Genomic DNA, 21,407 nt, shown 5'->3' on the forward strand with positions numbered 1-21,407 from the left:
AAAATTCTGCTTTAGACCCAAGGGAATATCATGATGGTTTTAACATAGAAAGAATATAATAAGTTAAAATTTTATATGAGAATAATGAATCATTTGTTGATTTAAGAGTCTAGAAAATAACTGAGTAGTAGATTTATCTGCTGTAGGGAATAGAATTCAAGAAGAAGATTGAGTCAGAGATACGAACAGGCTGCTCATGAATTATTGAAGTCTTAGCAGTGGAAGACACATCTCAGAGAGAACATGTGAGGAAGAATAGCAGAACTTGAAGGTATGATCATAAGGATCCCTAAAACGGAAGAGCAAAAAAAAAAAAGTCTTAGAGAAGTTACAGAAAAGAGTAGAAGAGTTGTGGAACACAATGGAAGGATTGTTTCTAGAAGTCTTGGGAAATCAACTAAGCTGGATGCTCATGGGAAGGGCACCACACGTGCTCACCTGAGCACCACCAGGGTGAGTTCTAAGCACAGACCCAGATGGAATTTCTAAGCATTATCATGTGTAGCTCGCCACACCTGAGACCCCTCCAAAATTAGACAAAAACCAGTAAGAGGAGAGGTATTCAGACTGGATTTTCATTTCTTTTCTTTTCAGACACCTCAGTGTTATGAACTCAGGGCCCAGGTAAATACCCTTAGTGGGGACTCAATGAGAGTCAGACTGGTTAGAGCACATGCCTGCCATCAGCCTGACCTGAGTTTGATCCCTAGCACCACGGGAGTACCAGGTGGTCCTGATAATCCCTGGAACTGCAGGCCCTCACATTGGCCTCTTGGCCTGAAATCCCCAGCGGGGCCCCCAGGCCTCCTCAGCACTGCGCGGGAGGCTCAAAATAAGTATCTAAATAAACATACACTCTCGGTGCAAGAGGGTATAAAAAAATCACTGGCCCTTTCCAGAAAACATCGCTTTAAAATTGGAAACGGTGATTGAAAAAAACTTGCTCTTTTCCCAGAGAGGAGAAAAATGAGAAGGGATGGCAGAGAAGCCAGAGAAAAGGGGGCAGAAGCAGAGGCGGGTTTCCTGCCCGACTCACGTCCTCGGCCTCCAGCCCCTACCTCTGCAAAGGCTGTCCCAGATGAACAGGACCTTTGGGTTTCATTATATTTCTGTGTAATTGATGTTTTCTGTTCCTCTCAGTGCTAAATTAACTTCGTCACTGAGTTATTCAGAACCCCAAAGATTTATCTCCTGGGCCAGAGAGATAGTGCAAAGGTTAAGGCACTTGTGGGACTGCTGCGACCCTCATTTGAATCCAAATGAAAATGTTCTAAAGGTGCTTTATATCATTCTCTCTCTTTCTCACTCTCTATCTCTGTGCCAGCATCAGACTCAGGGCTTCATACCTGCTGTACCACTGAGCTACATCTCCTTCCCTTGACTTCCAACTACATCAAAGACAAAACATTTTTATTCCATTTTCCATTTACTTTTTAGAGGCTTCATGTCAGTATGCTGAAACAAATGTCATTTCAATCCCAGCTGGATCTCTGAAATCTAGGTGACAGTATTATACAAGGTTTAGAGGACTGGTGTAGCTTTCTGTCAGCACGGCCATCTGGAATGATTTGTGGTTCTTCGCTAATCTTAGTGCGGTGTCCATCTTGTGACAAATGGAGAAAAGTATAGAAAGGAGAAAAATCTTTTTTTGAGACACACATGTCAGTGCTGAGGGCCACACCTGGCTCTTTGCTCAGGGTCACCCCTGGCATACTCAGAGGTGGTGCTGGATTCAAACGACTTTTTCCTGTGTCTATTGTCAGATTACAGGAATACGAAAAGGGATGATTGTGTCTGCAATCAGCTCAAAGTCTAGGAGACCAGAGAAGGACAGATAATGGTGAGCTGGTGTGATGGGTACTACAGTCAGGAGAGATTCTATTAGAAATGTCAACATTTTATTTATTTATTTATTTGCTTTTTGCGTCACACCTGGCGATGCTCAGGAATTACCCCTGGAGATGTTCTGGCGACCATATGGGATGCTGGGAATAGAACTCGTATCAGCCGCGTGCAAGGCAAACGCCCTACTGGCTGTGCTATTATCCAGCCCCAATGTCAACATTTTTAAAAGATTGAAGGAGTTCTGTAATTTAATAATAGGATTCTAACTCCTGCTTCAGTGTTCAGATTTTTTTTTTTTGTTTTATTTCATTCTTATTTTGGTTTGGTTTTTGGGCTGTACCCTACTGTATTCTAGCTCTGAGCTCAGATCACTCATTGTGGTGCTCAGGGGACATGCATGGTTCTGAGGATTAAATCCTGTTGGCTACATGCAAGGCAAGCACCCTACCTCCTATACTAGCTCTAGGACCCAAAATTTTTTGCTTGTTTGTTTGTTTTGTGGCCACCCTGTTAATGCTCAGGGTGCAGGGCTATTCTTGGCCTGAGCTCGGGAGTGACCTCCGGCAGTACTCAGGAGACCATACCCTTGTACTGTTTTTCCAACCTTAAGATATACTTTTATATGAAATGCAATAATGTTAGCTTTCACCATACTTATCTGAAAAGAGTTGCCATGGTTTGGGGTAGAGTGCATGCCTCACAATGAAGGTCCTGGGTTCCATCCCCTGCAGCAGAAACACAAATGCAAATCCGCCTGCCTCAAACTTGAATCAGGACCGAGTGTAAAGACACTTTTGTGTGCAGCCAGTCTTGTGCATGGGTAAATGTTTCATCTGGGCTCGTGTACATGTTGCAACCCACTCCTAATAGCTTCACATGAGCAGGCATGTAAAGAAATGGGCCTGGAACTGGTAATTGCTTCATGTTCCCTTTCCTGTAGTTGCCTTTGTTATTGTCATCACCAGGGACACACTACTTTGTGGTGCTGCTTGTCAAGGGACCGCTTTGTCTAGTCACTGCTTCACCAGAGAAAAGGTTTCCTGCCCAACTCACGTCCTCGGCCACCAGCCCCTACCTCCTGCAATGGCTGTCCCAGATGAACAGGACCTTTGGGTTTCATTTTTTGTTTCAATTGATGTTTTCTGTGCCTCTCAGTGCCAAATTGACTTTGTGACTGAGCTGTTCAGAACCCCAAAGATTCCTTCCTAGGCCAGAGAGATAGTGCAAAGGTTAAGGCACTTGTGGGGCTGCTGCGACATTCTAGTTGCGGTGCCTGCACACTTGCTCCTTCTGTTGCGAAGCTGGAGCACATCTGTGTGACAGGGCTCCCTGTCGGTGTCTGGGCCCTGTGCTGCTGGTGCCCGTGCTCCCCAGATCCTGACTCCTGGGTGTTTGCACGTCTTTCCTTGTGGATCTTTGAGATCCTGAGGGTGTGCAGGAGATTGTGTACTTGGCAATGCTGCCAGGACCACACTCATCCCATCGGGTACTCCAGGGATGGAACCATGGCCTCACACCTGCATGGTGGGCTCTTGCAGCTACTCAGTTATCCTCCTTGCACGGACCAATGCTTATTTATGGAAGGATTCTGGGGACACTGAGGTTCTCAGGGACACCCAGGGGGAGGGGTGTGGATAGAAATATCCAGAGTCTAGACCCAAAGGCAACAGTCATGGCAGGGGGGTGGGTGTGGGGGTGCACAGCAAGCCTGAAAGGTACACCCACGACACAGCCTCATGCTCTCTGAAGTGAGAACTAAGGGTGGTCAGATTCTTCACAGGAGAAACACGAGCAGCACAGCAGACAGACGTCTTCAGCCACACCCCGGGGTTAAGCAGAAGGACTGAAAGATACTGTTTAAACAAAAGGTACTGTTTCCTTAAGTGATTATTATTATTAAAATTTGTTTTTGTTATTTGGGTCACACCCAGTGGTGTTCAGGGCTCTGTCCAGAGGAGCCCTTTGGCCATACGTGGCGCCAGGGATTTGAACCTGGCTTGACTGTGTGCAAAGCAAGCTTCTTCCCTGCAGAGCTACCCCCTCCAGTGCCTACAGGGTGTGCTTTGCCTTCCAGATGGGAAAGACTGAAAGCAGAACAGTGCAGGGCTGAGCCTGTGCAGCCCTGGCTGGAAGACATTTAGGATCATGAACACTTCTCACGAATTCTGAAATACTATCTGCAAGAACTCTGTTGAGCCTGGAGGAGATTCAAAGGGCTAAGTGCATGCTTTGCATACAGGAAAACCTTTTTCTCCCCAGCACTGCATGGTCCAAGCCCCTTTACCCACCCATCTCCACCCAGCACAGCACCTGGGAGAACCTCTCATCACCACAGGCGTGCGGGTGCAGCTCCCAAGCCAAGTACAACCATACAACATTTGTGTGCATGCTGACTCTTTTGGCGGGGATTGTTTTGTTTCGGGGTTACACCCAACTCTGTTCAAGACTTACTCCTGGCTCTGCGCTCAGGGATCCCTCCTGGTGGTGCTCAGGAGACCATATGTGAACCATATGTCAACCCTGTGTCAGTCATATGCAAGGCAAGTATCCTACCCGCTGTACTTTATCTCCAGACCCATACTTGAACTCTTTGGTGTAGTATCACAATCCTGGACATGTATCGTAAGGAAATAAATAGAGTCTATCAGGGTTAGGAATTTCAAGAGAAAGGTGGTTAGCATTAAATTGTTTGTATTAGAAAAAAATGTAAGTAACATCAATTGGACAAGTCACAAATCAATGCTGGGAAGTCAGTAGGAGAGACTATTACTCAGTGATTCAAAATCATGCTCTTGTTATGTGTTCCTGGCAACTTCAGACGTAACCCACAGTGCTGTTGACTTAGCCTGTTGTGCACTGCATTCCAGAAAGTATGTGTGTGTGTGTGTGTGTGTGTGTGTGTGTGTGTGTGGTGTGCTAATGCCAAGGATGAATCCCAGCTCCTCATACTCACGAAGCATGTCCTCTACCACTGAGCTTTATCATCCCATGTAGCTTCTGACTACCTTTTCCAGTTTCTCCCACCTCAGCAAAAATTTAAAAAAAAAAAAGGTTTCAAGAAATTTTGGGAGCTCAGCTGTAGAACTGTAATACAGATTGTATTTTTGCCATGGACGAGCATGTGTGGGTGTAGGATTACAGGATTAGTCCTCTGTTTTAACGTTCTTCACTGTTTTCTAAGGCGTTTAAGATGTGTGGCACGCTTTTGATAATTAGGGGGAAAGGGTGTCATTAAGAAGCGATTGTACCTGATCAGCTGCAGCCTGCAGTCTCTGTTGCCAGCTGATCCTCTGCTTTTGGCAAGAAATGAATTTCATGAGCCCAGAAGCTCTGCCAGAAAAAACGCAATTAACCAGAACGAATCCGCCCTGGGGCCTGCCGAAGCCCCACTGTAGGGAGGGAGGCGCAGAGGAGCCCATATGGAAGTAAGGCTGTGTTGTTTCTCAGAGGGGCACTCTGAAATTGAACAGTGCCCACCTCTGGAGTCCTGGCACCCTCCCTTAAAGGGCCAGAGTGCGACCTTGACTCGGGGCTGTGATCCTCGTGCAAGGGACTGAGGCTGAATGAAGCTCAGATCTGCCCCCCCTCGAGACCATCCGAGAGTATCACACGTTCTCCCTCCGACCAGCTGCTTGCCTGAGAGTCCAGATTGCTGCCAGAAGGCATTTGGGAGGAAACTGCCTTCCTGCTGCACCGTCTAGCACCACCGAAGTGTTCGCTCTTAGCACACCTGCAGACTGGAGAAAATTACAAAGGAATTCTGCCTTATCAATGCCACTTACATTCCCCACCTCAGCGCTGGGCCACTCCATGCCACTCCATAATGCAGGTGCATGGTATACAATTATTATTATTATTTTGTTTGTTTGTTGGGCCACACCCAGCAGTGCTCAGGAGACCATATGTGTTGTTGGGAACCAGCTGCATGCAAGTCAAGTGCACTCTCTTCCCCCGCTGTGTGTTAAAGCTGCAATCATTGTTCTCAGACCCACAAGAAACCACTGCACATTTATTTGTGTGGCGGAGATTGGTCGTTGAAACCACTGACCTAGTGCTTTCCCACTGCAGTGGCAAGGAGAGATACAGAGGTACAGGGCCCAGCTCTGCTGATTCTGAGCCTGCCTTCTAAACAGATCAATCCTAGTAGACAGAGTTTGCAGGACGCTGCTAGACTCACTTCTTTGATGGGTGCCAGTTGGATTAGCTGGGAAAGCCTCTGATATGAGCAGGAGCCCCTGTGGGAGGTTTCTCCCTGGTAAGGTGGCCTAGAAGCATAGAAGGACCCCAGAGCAGGCCAGGGCAGCTGAGGAGAGCAGCGAACAGCATCTTCTTTCTGCTCCTGAGCACAAAGATGCTGGAAAACGTCTAGGATGTGGGGAGCTTAGTGGAAAAATCGCTCCCTGTCCAGCACAGGACCCCTGGAGCTCGGTAGGAAGCAGAAGGTATTGTTTTCATTTTCCAGATGGTTTTAAGGGGGCTGTGAGAGGAGGGAGACTGGGATGTTGCCAGCAGATGGAGAAAGCCCAGAGCCTCCTCCGTGGACCCATGGTGCCAGCAGGCACTCATGTCAAATATGAAGGCAGTGTCTGGCAACAACCCCCCCAACCCCCCATCTTGATCTCCAGACTGGACTGCTGGACCTTGCACCAGTCAGGCCTGCCCTGAGGCAGTTCTGGCCACTTTCACTCTAGTCTGGGCAGGGGGTGGGGGTTTTTGAATATGTTAAAAGTGCAGTGATGCCAAATGGATTAAAATGTGCTACGCTTTTGTAAAATACTTACCTAGGGGAAAAAAATTAGTCCTTTGATATAAGATATCAACGTAAATTTAACAGGGTATGGTTTGTGAGGCTGCCTTAACAAAGCGCCACAGATTTAGTGGCTTGTTTGTTTTTGGGACACACTTGGTGATGCCTCGGGCCTATTCCTGCCTCTGTTCTCAGGGATCACTCCTGGCAGGCTCAGGGGATCGTATGGGGTGCTGGAAATCAAACCTGGATCGGATACATGACAGGCAAATGGCCTACCCACTTTCTGTACTGTTTCTATGGCCAGTGTTTAAACTTAATATCTCTCTAGGGCTGGAACAATAGCACAGCGGGTAGGGCGTTTGCCTTGCACGCGGTCGACCCGGGTTCGATTCCCAGCATCCTATATGGTCCCCTGAGCACCTGCAGGAGTAATTCCTGAGTGCAGAGCCAGGAGTAACCCCTGTGCACTGCCGGGTGTGACCCAAAAAGAAAAAAAAATCTCTTTAAAGGCTTTTTTTCCTAATATTATTATGACTTATGTTCTAAAGTTCAGGGGTTAGGAACTTTAACACATACATTTTTGGAGGACACAACTCAGTATATAACCAATGTCTTTTGGAATTAAAAATGAAGTCTGGAGAAGTCATGAAATTTACATACAAGTGGTACTACATGGACAGTATCGTGTTAAGCGAAATGACTCAGAAAGAAAGGGATAGACATAGAAAGATTGCATTCATCTGGGGAACATAAAGTAACAAAATAGGAGACTAACACCCAAGAATGGCCAAGATTAGTACCAGGAATTTTACTCCATGGCTTGGAGGCCAACCACATATGCTAGGGGAAAAGGGAGCTCAGATAGAGAAGGCGTTGGGAGGATCCTCCCAGGATGGGAGAAGCATGCTGAAAGTAGCCTATAGACCAAACATAATTGTCACCCATTGCCTCTTTTGCAAAGCACAACACCCAATAAGAGAGAGAGAACAAAAGGGAATGCCCTGCCACAGAGGCAGGATGGGATGGGGGGGATGGGGGGTGGGAGGGATACTGGGATCCGTGGTGGTGGGAAATGGGCACTGGTGGAGGGATGGGTATTTGCTCACTGTATAATTGAAACCCAAGCACAAAAATGTGTAAGTATGCAACTGTACCTCGTGATGTCTCACTAATAAAAATTTTTAAAAAAATGAAGTCTGGGGTGTATGGTGCCGCTAGCAGGTCATCTGTACCTCTGAGGCAAGTGCATCAGCAGCCTGATGGCGCCTTCAGACTTCCAGATACCCCAAGATTGCTGCTGTGCCTTTGGCAAGACCCCAAAGACTTGGGGCAAAGTTTACCAAGAAAGTAAATGGCCAAAAGTTAGGTATGTGGGAAACACACCCACAAACCAGCTCCAGCTCACCTATATAATTGGAGGCATGGCCTCTCTGGTTCCTGATTGAACTGCTTAATGGCCATGATCCCAGAGACTCAGAAACAAATCTTGAAACTCGGCGGCTTTTGACAGAAATGCTTCCAGTCCCTGCAGTAGGTTACCGGTGCTGGGCCAACCCAGGTGGGAATAGGTTTTGTGCCTTGGCCTGTTCCCCCTGGCGGCCCGGTGGCCGCCATCCTCCACAGGCCACTGGACAGTCAGGTTTGGGCCCGCAGTGACATGACACGCAGGGCCTCATGGGATGGGGGTGGAACCAGTCCTGTCCTCCTCACCCCAATGAGACCCCAAGTCATCGCCCACGAATGGCCTTTCTGGCTCCTGATCAAGCTGCTTAATGGCCATGATCTCAGAGACTCAGGAGCAAATCTCAGAACCCAGCAGGTTTTGGCAGAAATCCCTCCAGATTTAAGTGTTAAAATTTTGGAATTTCAAAATCGTGTGGCCACTACTGCAGCCACGCGACATCATATGTTATTCATAACCAGCAATAGAAAACAAATTGTCTATTGTTGCCTTTTCAGCAGATCTGAGTGTTGGGGTAAAATCCCAAATAATAATGGTGGGTCTGTGTCAAAATATTGAATGTAATCAAAGTAGAGAGAGAGTAACGTGGAAATCATCTGCCCCACAGGTAGGGGGAGGGCGTGGGATGGGGGTATACTGGGGTTGTTGGGGGTGGAGAATGGGCACTGGTGAAGGTACGAGTGTTTCATCGTATGACTGAGACTTAGACCTGAAAGCTTTGTAACTACTCACGATGATTCAATAATAAAATTATTTAAAAAAAAAAGAGAAAAAAGTGAAGTCTGAAATAAAGTGGTCTAAGGAGAGATAGCTCAACGGGCTGAATACATGAAATGCATTCTTTACATGAGCACTGACACTGACAGGAACAGACCTTGAGCAGCACTGGGAGTGCTCCCTCTTCCCCAGTGCGCCCTCCCCCCCCCCCCACACACACACATTATGTGGGTCTAGGAAGGTACAACAGGTTGGGTGCTTGCCTTGCATGTGGCCAATCTAGGTTTAATCTTTAGCACCACAGATAGTCTGCCGAGCACTTTTGGGAGTGGTTCCTGAGCACAGATCCAGGAGTAATCCCTGAGCACTGCCAGGTGTTACCATAAATAAACAAAATAAAATAATGTAAGGCCCATCAGACTTCCTGCCTCCATCTTGTGTCCCAACCTCCGAAGCCAACAGGAGAGACTGGTGTTTCCTGAGTTGAGTGTGTGAGCTAGGGAAAGGTCATCTCTCCCCTTTGGTCCATTCTTTGTCCTCTGAACCAGTCTTCACCATGGTCCTTACATAGCCCTGGCAGAATAGCCCATTGGCTCAGTCAATGGTAAAACCTGGACACAGTGTTCCCAGGGGCTAGGATTCTGCTGGCCCTGTGCTGGAGGCCTGCCCCACAGAACGTCTCCTCCCTGGGAATCATTCCTTAATCACAAATTGCAGAATCCCCTTGTGCCCACCTGAGCCTAAGAGTCTGCCCTATCAAGTCTATTCCTACCCCCCCTCCACCCACCCCCTACACAAGCCACTTGTATAGGCTGAATTGTACCCCTTAAAAAAGGGATATTGAAGTGCTATCCTCCATACGTGAGATGGTGACTGTATTCAGAGAGGCTCTTCCCAGGGGTAGTTAAGTTAAATTTGGGCCCCTCCCCTACTGTTGCAGAAGAACTGATGAACTTTACATTCTTGTGGACAGTGAGTCAGGACAGCATCCTGACCACCAGATGTCTTAGTGTTGCATCTTCTTATTTACAATACACATAGCTACATCTGTGTGATTTGACTCTTAATGGATTCAAAGGTCACAATACTGCACACAACAGATTTTTAACAATGTTTTAACAATGTTTCAGACAGCAGCTCCAATAATCACCCACTATACAGTGACCTGATCTTATATGTATTATGTATACCTGACCCTTAGCTGTTTCTGCTATCTGATCAGTTATCGCTATGCAAATTAAGGTTTAAGGGACCAGTCAGCGTATATATGCACATATGGTGTGTATCTATATAATGATCTTAATTATATATATATATATATATATACACACACGGCAGAGCCTGGCAAGCTCCCCGTGACGTATTCAATATGCCAAACACAGTAACAAGTCTCACAATGTTACTGGACCCGCTCTAGCAAAATCTATGTACAACGGGAGGACAGTGACAGTGATTATATATGTATATAAAATGCTTTTTGTAATATGACACCTCCCTCCTCATAACAATAAGACTGACATACTATGAAAAATGAAAATCCAAAGGTGGCTGGAGTGATAGTACAATTGGTAAAGCACTTGTCTTGCATGTAGCTGATCAGGGTTTGATCCCCAGCACCTCCTGGGTTCCCCTAGCACCACCAGGAGTGATCACTGAGAACAGAGTTAGGAGTAAGCACTGAGAACTGCTGTGTGTGTTCCAAAAACCAAACAAATAAATAACTGAATAAATAAAGATTCACACAAGGGCTGTAACTTATTCTCTTTTTTTTTTTTTTTTAAGGTGGGAATGTAGGTGTAGGCGTGCATAGCGGAAAGTTGAGACAGGGAGAAGATGACTGATGACAAGCCAAAGAGAGAAACCTGGAATAGAGTGCTCCCTCATAGCTCCAGAAGGAACTGATTCCTTCCAACTATCCAGATATGTAGACTATAAATTTTCATCGTTTAAATTTCTTTCACTGTTCCACACTTGACCCCTTTTGGCCTAAGAAACAATGTTGGCAAGCACTGTGAGTAATGCCTAAGATTCAGGATGCAGCTGGTTTTGAATGAACTCTTGGTCATTATGTGTTCATAAACCATTCACTGTCACTAGATTTTTTGCGATGTCCCCACCCCACCCCCACAGTCCAGTGACATAGCCCCTATGAGTAGCGACCCAATTTAAGAAGTTAGGGAGTAAGTCACTGAGCCTGTGCTACTGTTACATGAGCCTAGAAAATAAACATGCCACTGTGTGTGGTCACCGTGTTCCTCTGCCCCCTACTATGCTTTCTTTCTCCTTGTTCACCCCACTGGCTCTTCCAGTACAATCAAGTCAAGTCTGTATTGGGGACGAGCCAGTGGGGTAGAGAAAGAAAGTCACTGAAGTTGGAGTGACTGAATTGGGAGAACCAGTGAGGAGAACAAGAAGTGTGAGTGTGAGGCCTTGGTCCATCTGGTACTGTGTCTTGATAAGCTACGTATAGAAAGTCCCAGTTCCTGCCTCTGACACCATATAAGCTCATTCACAACCATGATCCAGAGACTCACAAATAAATCTCGGAAGAAAACAACAAGCTGTAGAGATGCCTCCAGACCCCCCCATCAGGCTGAGTTTCATCTGGGATAGCCCAGAGGGGAGCGGGTGAGCCCTATCATCTGCCCCAGCAGAGCCTCAGCAGCTGAAAACCTCCAGAACTCAATCACTACCATGCTCACAGCTGATCTCCACAGGCTTGGACAAACTCATCCATGAGTGAATCTGCAGAAAAAAGTCAGATATTCAGGTTTTGTGACTAAAATCTCCAGGCTCTCATGGAGTCAGAGATGGGTGATCTCCCTTTATCTCCCTGTTCTTCTGGGAGCCTGGCAAGTCATGTCCACAAACTGCCTCTGGTGCCTCACAAACTCATTTATCCAGAGACTCACAAATAGAACTTGGAAGAGGTCAACAAGCTGTAGAGATGCCTCCAAACCCTAAAGTCACTATCCAGTTGAAAATTTAACTACAGCTATATCACCCTATATAAGGTAAAAGGTAAAGGCCCTCCCGTTGATCGTCGATTTGCTCGAGCAGGCCCAGTAACGTCTCCATTGGAGACTTTGTTGTTACTGTATCTGGCATATCGAATACTCTCCGTAGCTTGCCGGGCTCTCCGAGAGGGGCGGAGGAATCGAACCTGGCTCAGCCAGGCTGGCTGTGCGCAAGGCAAACGCCCTACCGCTGTGCTATCACTCCAGCCCCACACCCTATATAAAATTTTAGAATTCCTGGAGTGACATCTCATACTCTACACCATAGATACATCATGAGTAGCACACCACATTGGATGGCGTGTAACGTAGACGGCAACTGATCTCGATAAAAAGTAAAAAATACTAGCATACAAGGCTCAACCAGTAACAGCATGTTAGTAAATCTCTTATACAAGGACTTAGCAGCTCCAGGGTGAAACACAACAATCTTCACACACTTTCTTCTAAGGAAACTTTTTTTGATCATTTAAAAATAATTTTTAGAAGATTTTTTATAATAAATAATACAAAATAAATTATGTAGGACCTGCTATTGGGCTAGGCCTCAGTGATGATTGGGAAAATTCAAAATAATGGTGGTGGGATAATGTTCAACCCCATATAGGTGTACTCTTCCCCTTCAGGATTTCTATATAACTGCACTGTAAGAGAGAGGTGGGGAAGAAAATCAGTGAACCCTCATTACCAACCAGCCTGTGACCCCATTCCTTTGTTTCCTCATTTGTCCACTCATTGGTTGGCCGGGGTGGGGAGGCCACTCTTGGCCACCAAATGCATGCGTCACGCACCCACATTTTGAACTCATCCTCTGCGAATAGCCAGAGAAGACTTGGCTACCAGGAGTCAACCTGCATCTGACAAAGTGATATTTATAGGTAGTTGGACGGGGAAATGTGTATGCAGGTGTATGAAAGAATCCACGGAAGAAATTATAGTAAAAATTATTAAAGGAGTTGCATTGTTGCACTGTTCTCCCGTTGTTCATCAATTTGCTCCAGTGGGCCCAGTAACGTCTCCATTGTGAGACTTGTTGTTCACTGTGTTTGGCATATCGAATACATCACGGGTAGCTTGCCAGGCTTTGCCATGCGGGCGAGATACTCTCCGTAGCTTGCTGGACTCTCCGAGAGGGGTGGAGGAATCAAACCTGGGTCAGCGAGTTTGGCCATGTGCAAGGAAAACACCCTACCCAATTAAAAATAATTAAACAAGGGAAATAGGATGATTGTAGAAAAGGGGTAATCAGGCTTTTATATTATGCAGGAAAAATTGGAGTCACACCCCACAGCACTCAGGAGTGACCCCTGGCCGTGCCTGAGGACCATATAAGGTGATAGGAATTCAAACTCAGGTTTTGGTCACTGCAGCCAAATACAAGGCAAGTGCTTCACCTCTTGTATTCTCTGTCTGGCCCCAGGCCTTCACTGTAAAGAGTGAAAAGACTCAGTATTGCCCTTTGTCTGTGATTGTTTACCCTTTGTGGACTATGGGACCCCAGCACAGAGTCTGAGAGGCTGTCTCTCTGGGAGGCTGGCTGTGTGACTGAGGCCTGGGAGTCAGCCTGGGACAGTCCCTTCTTATAGTCAGATGCCACCTGCATCCTTTCATGGAATCTTTTCACAGAGTTTTAAGTTAGATCTGGGCCTTTCCTGACAGGAACAGAAACCTGCTGAGATGTTCTGCAGGGGCAAACACAGGGCTCATATCTCCATTCTGGTTGCCTGAGAGATGGATGGATTGCATCTCTGAGAGGATCCTATGTTGGTTTTCTTCATCCTGGCTCACTGCTCAGGGGCTATTTCCAATGGTGCTTGGGCTTGGAACAGCACCTGGGGCACAGGATAGAACCCAGGCCTCCTGCATGTCAATCATGTGCTCCAGCTGCTTGATCTATGTTTCTAGAGCCTCTAAAAACAATCTTTAAAAAAAGGTATTTATTTATTTATTTACTTACTTACTTATTTAGATGGGTAGGGCATTTGCCTTGCACAAGGTTGACCCAACCGACTCAAGTTCAATTCCTTTGCCCCTCTCGGAGAGCCCGGCAAGCTACCAAGAGTATCTTGCCTGCACGGCAAAGTCTGGCAAGCTACCCATGATGTATTCGATATGCCAAACACAGTAACAAGTGTCACAATGGAGACGTTACTGGGCCCGCTGGAGCCAATCGATGAACAACGGGAGGACAGGGACAGCGACAGTGACTTATTTAGATAGAATCACAGAGAGACACACAGTTACAAGGTTGTTCATGGTTGAGTTTCAGTCATATAATGTTCCAACACTCATCCTTTCACCACTTCACCAATGTACATTTCCCACTGCCAATCTCCCCAGCTTCCCTCCTGCCCCCCTCCCCCAAAGTGGAAGGCACTTCTCTCTCTCTCTCTCTCTCTCTCTCTCTCTCTCTCTCTCTCTCTCTCTCTCTCTCTCCTTTTGGGCATTATGGTTTGCAATACAGATACTGAAAGTTTATCATGTATATCCCTTTACCTACTTCTAAGGTAATTCTCAACAATGCCTGGCACAAGTATTTAATCAACATTTATCACTATTAAAAACTAGTAGTCATGCCTAGCCTATGCTCCAACAGTAGAATTGGCCACTCTGCCTAGTAGCAAGTTTCCCATCACTTGAATTGTACATGGCATAGATGAGAGGTGTCAAGGAGGATCTCGAGGGATCTCTGAATGGGGTGGGGGGGTTGAGTGAGGAGGAGCGCTTCCTGTGAGTTAAGTTTTCTCTTCAGGCAGGTGGCAGGGAGATGTGCCGTCGTCAATAAGCCAGCAGGCCTCCATCAGGAGTGACAGCTGCGCATGCTAAAATGGAACTGTACTTATGAACGGGCAAGCTGTTTCCAGAGCATGTTATGGCATACTCTCTTGAAGATGCAGAAGAATCATTTCAGAAACCAAGGGTGACTTTTGTTCCCTTATGGGTGGAGAGAGGTGAGGTGGAAGATTCTTTCTTGGTGCCCAGGAAGAAAGTAGAGTAGGGGGCCTGGAGGGGCTGCCCTGGAATTGAGGCTGCTTGCTTCCAGTTGCATCTCTCATTAACAGATATTTCCTGAGCTATTGCAAGGCCTGTGGACGTGGTGGGCTATGGGTGGTTGGTGGATTTAAAAGAGGAATGATAACTCACTGTTGGAAGTGCCCCTCCCTCCCCCCCCTTTATTTTCTGAACTCCTGCGCTTTGCCTGAAGAGGTAAGAAAGCCAAGCTGAGTGGTTGTGGGAAATAGATTTCTTTGGGACAGCTAGTTCTGGGACAAGTTGGAAATCTCTGTTTATGTGTGTAAATGTGTAGTATAGTGAACATGTGCTTGTGTGTGCACACAGGATATACACTCAAATCTCAGATTTCCTGTCTCTGGGTGGAGTAAAATCTGGGTCAAGTAAAATCTGGTGCTGAAGGAGGTTTAGTTCCTGTTAGTTAACCTAATCCGGAAGCAGATACTGAGACAAGATTTGTGTACACGGTGTTTATTGGGAAGAGAAGGAAGCCTACAAAGGAGAGAAGCCTCCCCATTCCGGGGCGATGTAGAAGACATGCCTCAGAAGCAGCCCCCACAAGGCAAGCAGTGGGTGGGGAACTGTTCCTGAGGGCTTTTCATTCCCTGCACCCCCTCCTCCCCCAGCCTGCTCCTTCAGTGCTAGAGAACCTCTGAAACCATTTATTTTTCTTAAATGCTGTTGCCTAGAACTTAGATGGTCACACCCACCAGCAAGGAAATCTGGATGTAGTTATATTCTTCTGGGTGTCTCTCTTCCAGCTCTGTGGCAACGTCAAAGGGTGGAAAATGTCCTGGGAACCATTGCCTCCACTTTAAAGTTCTCTACTGCAGGATTAGGCATGTAAAGAAACAAACTAAACACAACCATACAAACCATAAGTGGTCACTGCCTCTCAGGGGTCTCCTCTCCAAGGCAACTCAACAGGCACAAAAGTAGTTATTTGCCTCCATGTCAACCTTTGGGTCCCTGTATCTCCAGATGTCCCATTGGTGATGCCCATGAAGATCAGTCATTGTTCCTTAGAGCGTGCCATGTGTGGCACATAGCCAGGTAGGTTCCAGCACCAGAACTAAGGTGTTGACCCTTGGGGCACAGTGCAAATACAAGACATGTACTTGAGATTACAAGATGTTCGGCCAGGAATTAGATCCCACTGATGACTGCCATCCCTGCTGAGCACTACTACCAGCATGTTGGGGACCCTCAAGCCAACTGAGCATGAACACCGGAATTAAATGAGCACCAACCACTGTCACTCAGGTGTGCCTCCTCAGGGAAGCGCCATAGCTAAGATGTGGGACGCTCTGTCATTAAAACAGCAATAGGAACAAAGAGAAGGGGGAAAGAAAAAGAAAAAAATTAATCCTTAGGATTTATAAGTACGGATAAAAGACAAATAGGGATGACAGGTATCTCTTCTAAGAGAAAAATATTTTATAGGGACACAACAAGTGAGTAAATTTGCTTTAAAATTCACTCAATTCTCTCTCTCTCTCTCTCTCTCTCTCTCTCTCTCTCTCTGTGTGTGTGTGTGTGTGTGTGTGTGTGTGTGTTAGGGGAGCATACCCAGTAGTGATCAGAGGTTACTCCTGGCTCGGCACTTAGGATCACTCCTAGAGGTGCTCAGGGGACCCAATGGAATGTGGGGGATGGAAGCTGTGTTGGCATTGTGCAAGGCAGAACACCCGACCCACTATACTATTGCTCCAGCCCCAAGACATACTCGATTCTAAGATAAATTATGCATATCCTAGACGGCTCTGTGGTAAAAAGGTGTTTTGTCTTATAAGCTTGAGGCTGTGAGTTTGATCCCTGGTGCTGCCCACATATACTGATGCCAAGTAAATTTCTGATGGTTCTGCTGTCTGGAACCTCCAGCAATGCAAGAGAGTGTGTGATTTCTGGTGCACAGCCAGGTACATATGAATAACGTGATAAAATGCGTAAACCTGGGTCATGGCAACAGCATCAGTAGAAGGAAGGGGGCACAAAATGATAAAAGAAATAAATTATGCTTTTTAAATAATGATCAACAACAGTGAAAAAGGCTTTAAGTAGAGCTGATTGAATTTCTCTACTTTGTGTATCCCTCACTATGCCTGGTACATAGTAATTGCTCAATTAACAAATGAGTGGATGTCGAATGGATGGATGAAAGGCTCTTTGCTGAGTTCACAAAGAAGATGATCATGAATTCATGCTGAAGGACAAGGAAGTATTCTGTAGAATTCAAGGAAGAAAAAAGCTTCGTTGTTAATAGCCTAATTTGCAATAATTCATATTCAGGTTATTTTGTGTATGAGGGGTATGCGTGTGTGTGTGTGTGTGTGTGTGTGTGTGGTGTGTCTGTGTGTGTGGTGGTGTTGGGGTGTATAATGGAGAGTTGCACCTGTCAGTGCTCAGGGGTTTCATCTGATTCTGGTGCCAGAAGGATTGAAGCCAGGCCTTCTACATGCAATGCGCATGCTCAAACCATTGAGCTATGTCTCTGCTCTGGAGGTGCTTTCTTATTTAATTATTTTCCTAAGTAAAATTTCTTAAGTAGGGGGGTACAGTGACTCCAGCAGGTCAAGTTGTACCTGAGGGGGTGAGTGGATAGCGCCTTCAGGCTTCCTGATACAGGTGTGGATCTCCATTGTCACTCTGGCCAGACCCCAACAATTTGAGACCAAATACCCTGAGAAATTAAACAGTCCAAAGTTATGTATGCAGGAGTCATGTCCCCAGATCACCTCCGGCTCAGCTATACAAGCTCATCTTTCAGCCTTGCTTTGGAGACCCATAAATACATCTTGAAAGAGATCAAAGCTGCAGTTAATCTCAGACCCATGCATAGCTGAACAGACTGGGCTAAACAAGTCAGCCTGGTGGCCAACCCAAGCAAAGCCCCCCTCAGTTGCTTGTTCCCACAATCCAAAATCGCCGCCATACCCCTGGCCTGACTCCACCGTCTCAGGGTGAACCTCACCAAGCTATAATCTGCTGAAAATTCGGGTATGCAGGTTTTGAGACTGAGATCTCCAGGCTTCTGGAGGTGGGGATGGGCTACCTTCCTGCACCTCCCTGTACTTCCAGATGCCTTGGTAGTCACGTCCACTTCTCAACGCTGTCACCCAGTTAAAAAGCTACTATAAAAATACTGAATGCCCTGAGCAAACACCATGACCTTTTAGTACCTGTATTGCAAACCATAATGCACAAAAATAGAGGCTGGGGGTAGAGGGTGGGGTGTTGGGGAATGGTAGGAGGCAAATGGGGGACATTGGTGGCAGGAAATGTACACTGATGGAGGGATGGGTGTTGGATCATTGTATGACTGAAACACAATTGTGAACAGTTTTGTAATGGTCTCTCTCACAGATATTCGGTTAAAAATTCTAAAAAGTTCTTAAGCAGTGTAGTTCTAGGAGTACCTTGTTTGATAAATTGTAGTGGTTACCTTACTTTCATGATCTCTAGAAATCATCTTTTAGCTACAGGGTGGCTTGTTTTGGACTGTGGCTAGTTTTAATGGACTGCTGCCGCCTAGTGGATGCTGGGAGAAGCAGATGAATTTGGAAACCCAGCTTTGTGCTTTTGCTAGTCAGCGGTTTTACGGAGGAGCGGAGGGAAGAGGGTGTCCAGATGAACACTGCACAGTTCTCATCCTCCAGGAGATCATAGGAGACTACAGGGCTAAAAAGAACTATTGAGCTTTAATTCTTCAGGCCTGGGATTCAGGATTCTGGGGAAAGTGGGATGGGTTTCCTGAGAGGTGAGCGCAGAATAACAAAACAACACAGAACCAAGGACTGGGGAAATAGTTCAGTGACATCATGAATATATTATTCCATTTTATTCTAGCTTATGGGTTTCTGCGAAAATGTCCGATAGAGATGCATTTCTATGTTACTGTTTTGCTCTTTTTTTTTTTCTTGGCAGCCTTCAGTGTTTTTTTCCATTATCATGGTCTTTTGATCATTTAATAATGATATGTCTTTCTGTAGGTCATTTTAGATAAAAAAAAATTTGGGTGCTCTATCAGTAGCCTGGAAATCTGTGGTTAATTCTTTGCCTTAGATTTGAGACGTTCTTGGCTATTCCTTTTCCTTTTCTGAAAGTTAAAAATATATAATATTTACTTATTTTGGGCTAGAGCGATAGCACAGCGGGTAGAGCATTTGCCTTGCACTTGGCCAACCGGGCCAATCCGGGTTCGATTCCTCAGCTTCTCTCGAAGAGCCCAGCAAGCTACTGAGAGTATCTCGCCTGCATGGCAAAGCCTGGCAAGCTACCCATGATGTATTCGATATGTCAAACACAGTAACAATAAGTCTCACAATGGAGACGTCCCTGGGCCCACTCGAGCAAACTGATGAACAATGGGAGGACAGTGATAATGACAGTGATTTGCTTCAGGTCATACTCAATGGTGCTCAGAGGTTTATCCTGGTCTGTACTTAGAGGGTCACTCTTTTTTGTTTTTGAGTGACACCCAGCGATGCTCAGGGGTCACTCCTGAATCTGCACTCAAGAATTACTCCTGATGGTGCTCAGGGGACCCTATGGGATGCCAGGGATGGATCCCGGGTCGGCCGCATGCAAGGAAAGTGACCTATCCACCGTACTATTGCTCCAGCCCCTTAGGGAGTTACTTTTGATGGTGCTCAGGGACCGTGTTCAGTGTTGAGGTTGGCCAATTGTACACTGATGAATGTTTGATGACCTAGCATCTTAATTTGTAGGGTCTGCCAATATTCATGGTGTAAATGTTCCTATTCTCAATTTCAAACTGTCAATAATTTTGACAATTAACTTACAAAAGTTCCTAAAAACTTAATATTTAGGGCTGAGGAAATAGCTCAAGTAATAGACCACATGCTTAGCATGTTCAAGGCCCTGAATTTGATCCCAGGCACCATGTAGTCCCCTGAGCACTGCTGGGCTAAGCACCAAATTGTCAGGCCAGCATAGTCTTGCTGGGCATTGTTGGGAGTGGCCCTATACAAAGAAATCCATGTATGGGCTAGAGAGATAGTACAGTGCATAGGGCACTTGCCATGCACTCAACCAACCCAGGTTTGATCCCTGGTGCTACATTTGGTCCCTTGAACTCTGCCAGGAATGAACCCTGAGCACAAAGCCAGGAGTTAGCCCTTAACACTACTGAGTATGGCCCAAAAACCAAAATAAATTTATGTTTAGGAGCTGGGAAGACAATACAAGGGTTAGTGCTTGTGCAACAATCTGGGTTGGATCCCTGGTACCACAGGGACTCCCGAGCATCACCAGGAGCCCTGAAGGACCCCAGCCTTACAGGATGTGGCCTTGGAGGCCACCAAGAAGCACCAGAGGGTGGCCCTCATATTCTCTCAGGGACCAAGAAGCACAGCTTCAGGCCCTAGCACTGAAAAATGGCCTGTATATCTGAGTATCAAAGGGAGTGGCCACAGGCCCCAGAGCACCACTTGGGAGCACCTGCCCCCAATGAAACATTTGACTTGGATGAGCTGGTAAATACAGACTTCAGTATGAACCTTAATCTCCCTCTTCTGTTAGCTTTAGGATCAACTCTAATACCTTGTTTTCCTAACAATGTAACCAGCTCCCTCAGAGATGATGGGATTATGTTCTGGATGTCCTGGTGATCCAGAGTTTCATCAAAATTATAGGCACACAAATATTAATGGTTTCCTGTGGAGATGGAGCTTTATCGGAGCAGCTGTACAGTAAAGGCAGGAAGATTCCCCTTTCTTCCTGCATCAGGGAGACAGCAGAGGGCAGAAGAGCCATGGGCTAACTTAAAGAAGCCAGGTTCACCTCCAAGTAAATCACTATAATAATTAAACTGAGATTCAGATCTGGATGTGATCAATTGACAAACTGCCCCTTTCCTCTGAACAAAAGAGGAGCATATCGCAAGAACAGGATTTGGTTAGGTACATCAATGCAGGATGAAAGCCCTCGAGAGAATCTACAGCCTTTCTTCACAGACTTGAGGAAAGGCATGGAATAAATTCTGAAGACAAAATGTGCCTATTCCCGCAATAGGACCAGGCTTGTGAGTCCTTGGGCCGAGGAGGTAACTTTTTCTTGAGAGCCAAAAATGAAGAAAAGGGGGCTGAAGTGATGGTCCAGCGAATACGGCATTTGCCTTGAAGGTGGCCAAACCACTTTCAATCCCCAGCATCCTATATGGCTCCCCAAGCACTGCCAGGAGTAATTCCTGAGTGTAGAGCCAGGAGCGAACCCTGAGCATGGCCAAGTGTGGCTACAAACTCAAACCAAACAAACCAAAAAAGAATGAGAGATGGCAATTTCCAACCAAATGAATTCACTACTTGCAGGTTATTCTGGAACTGGGGAAGTCTCGGAGAGGTGGACGCACAAGCTAACAAAAGCCCCTGACAGCAATATGGCTATAGCCTCTGGAAGGCAGATCTGGCGGCAGAACCCACCCAGGAGGCTGGAGTCAGCAGCGGGTACAATGCGTCTGAACCAGAGGACCTTGACCTTTGTGATCAAGTGTCTTCTCTTACGAGTGACACCAAGGTATACCCAGTCTCCCCACCACTCCTGCACTGTTCTGTCTTATTTTCTGGTTTTCAGATTATGAAATGAT

This window comes from Sorex fumeus, unplaced genomic scaffold (genome assembly GCF_029834395.1).
Source record: "Sorex fumeus unplaced genomic scaffold, SorFum_2.1 ptg000018l, whole genome shotgun sequence".
NCBI classification, from domain to species: Eukaryota; Metazoa; Chordata; class Mammalia; order Eulipotyphla; family Soricidae; genus Sorex; species Sorex fumeus.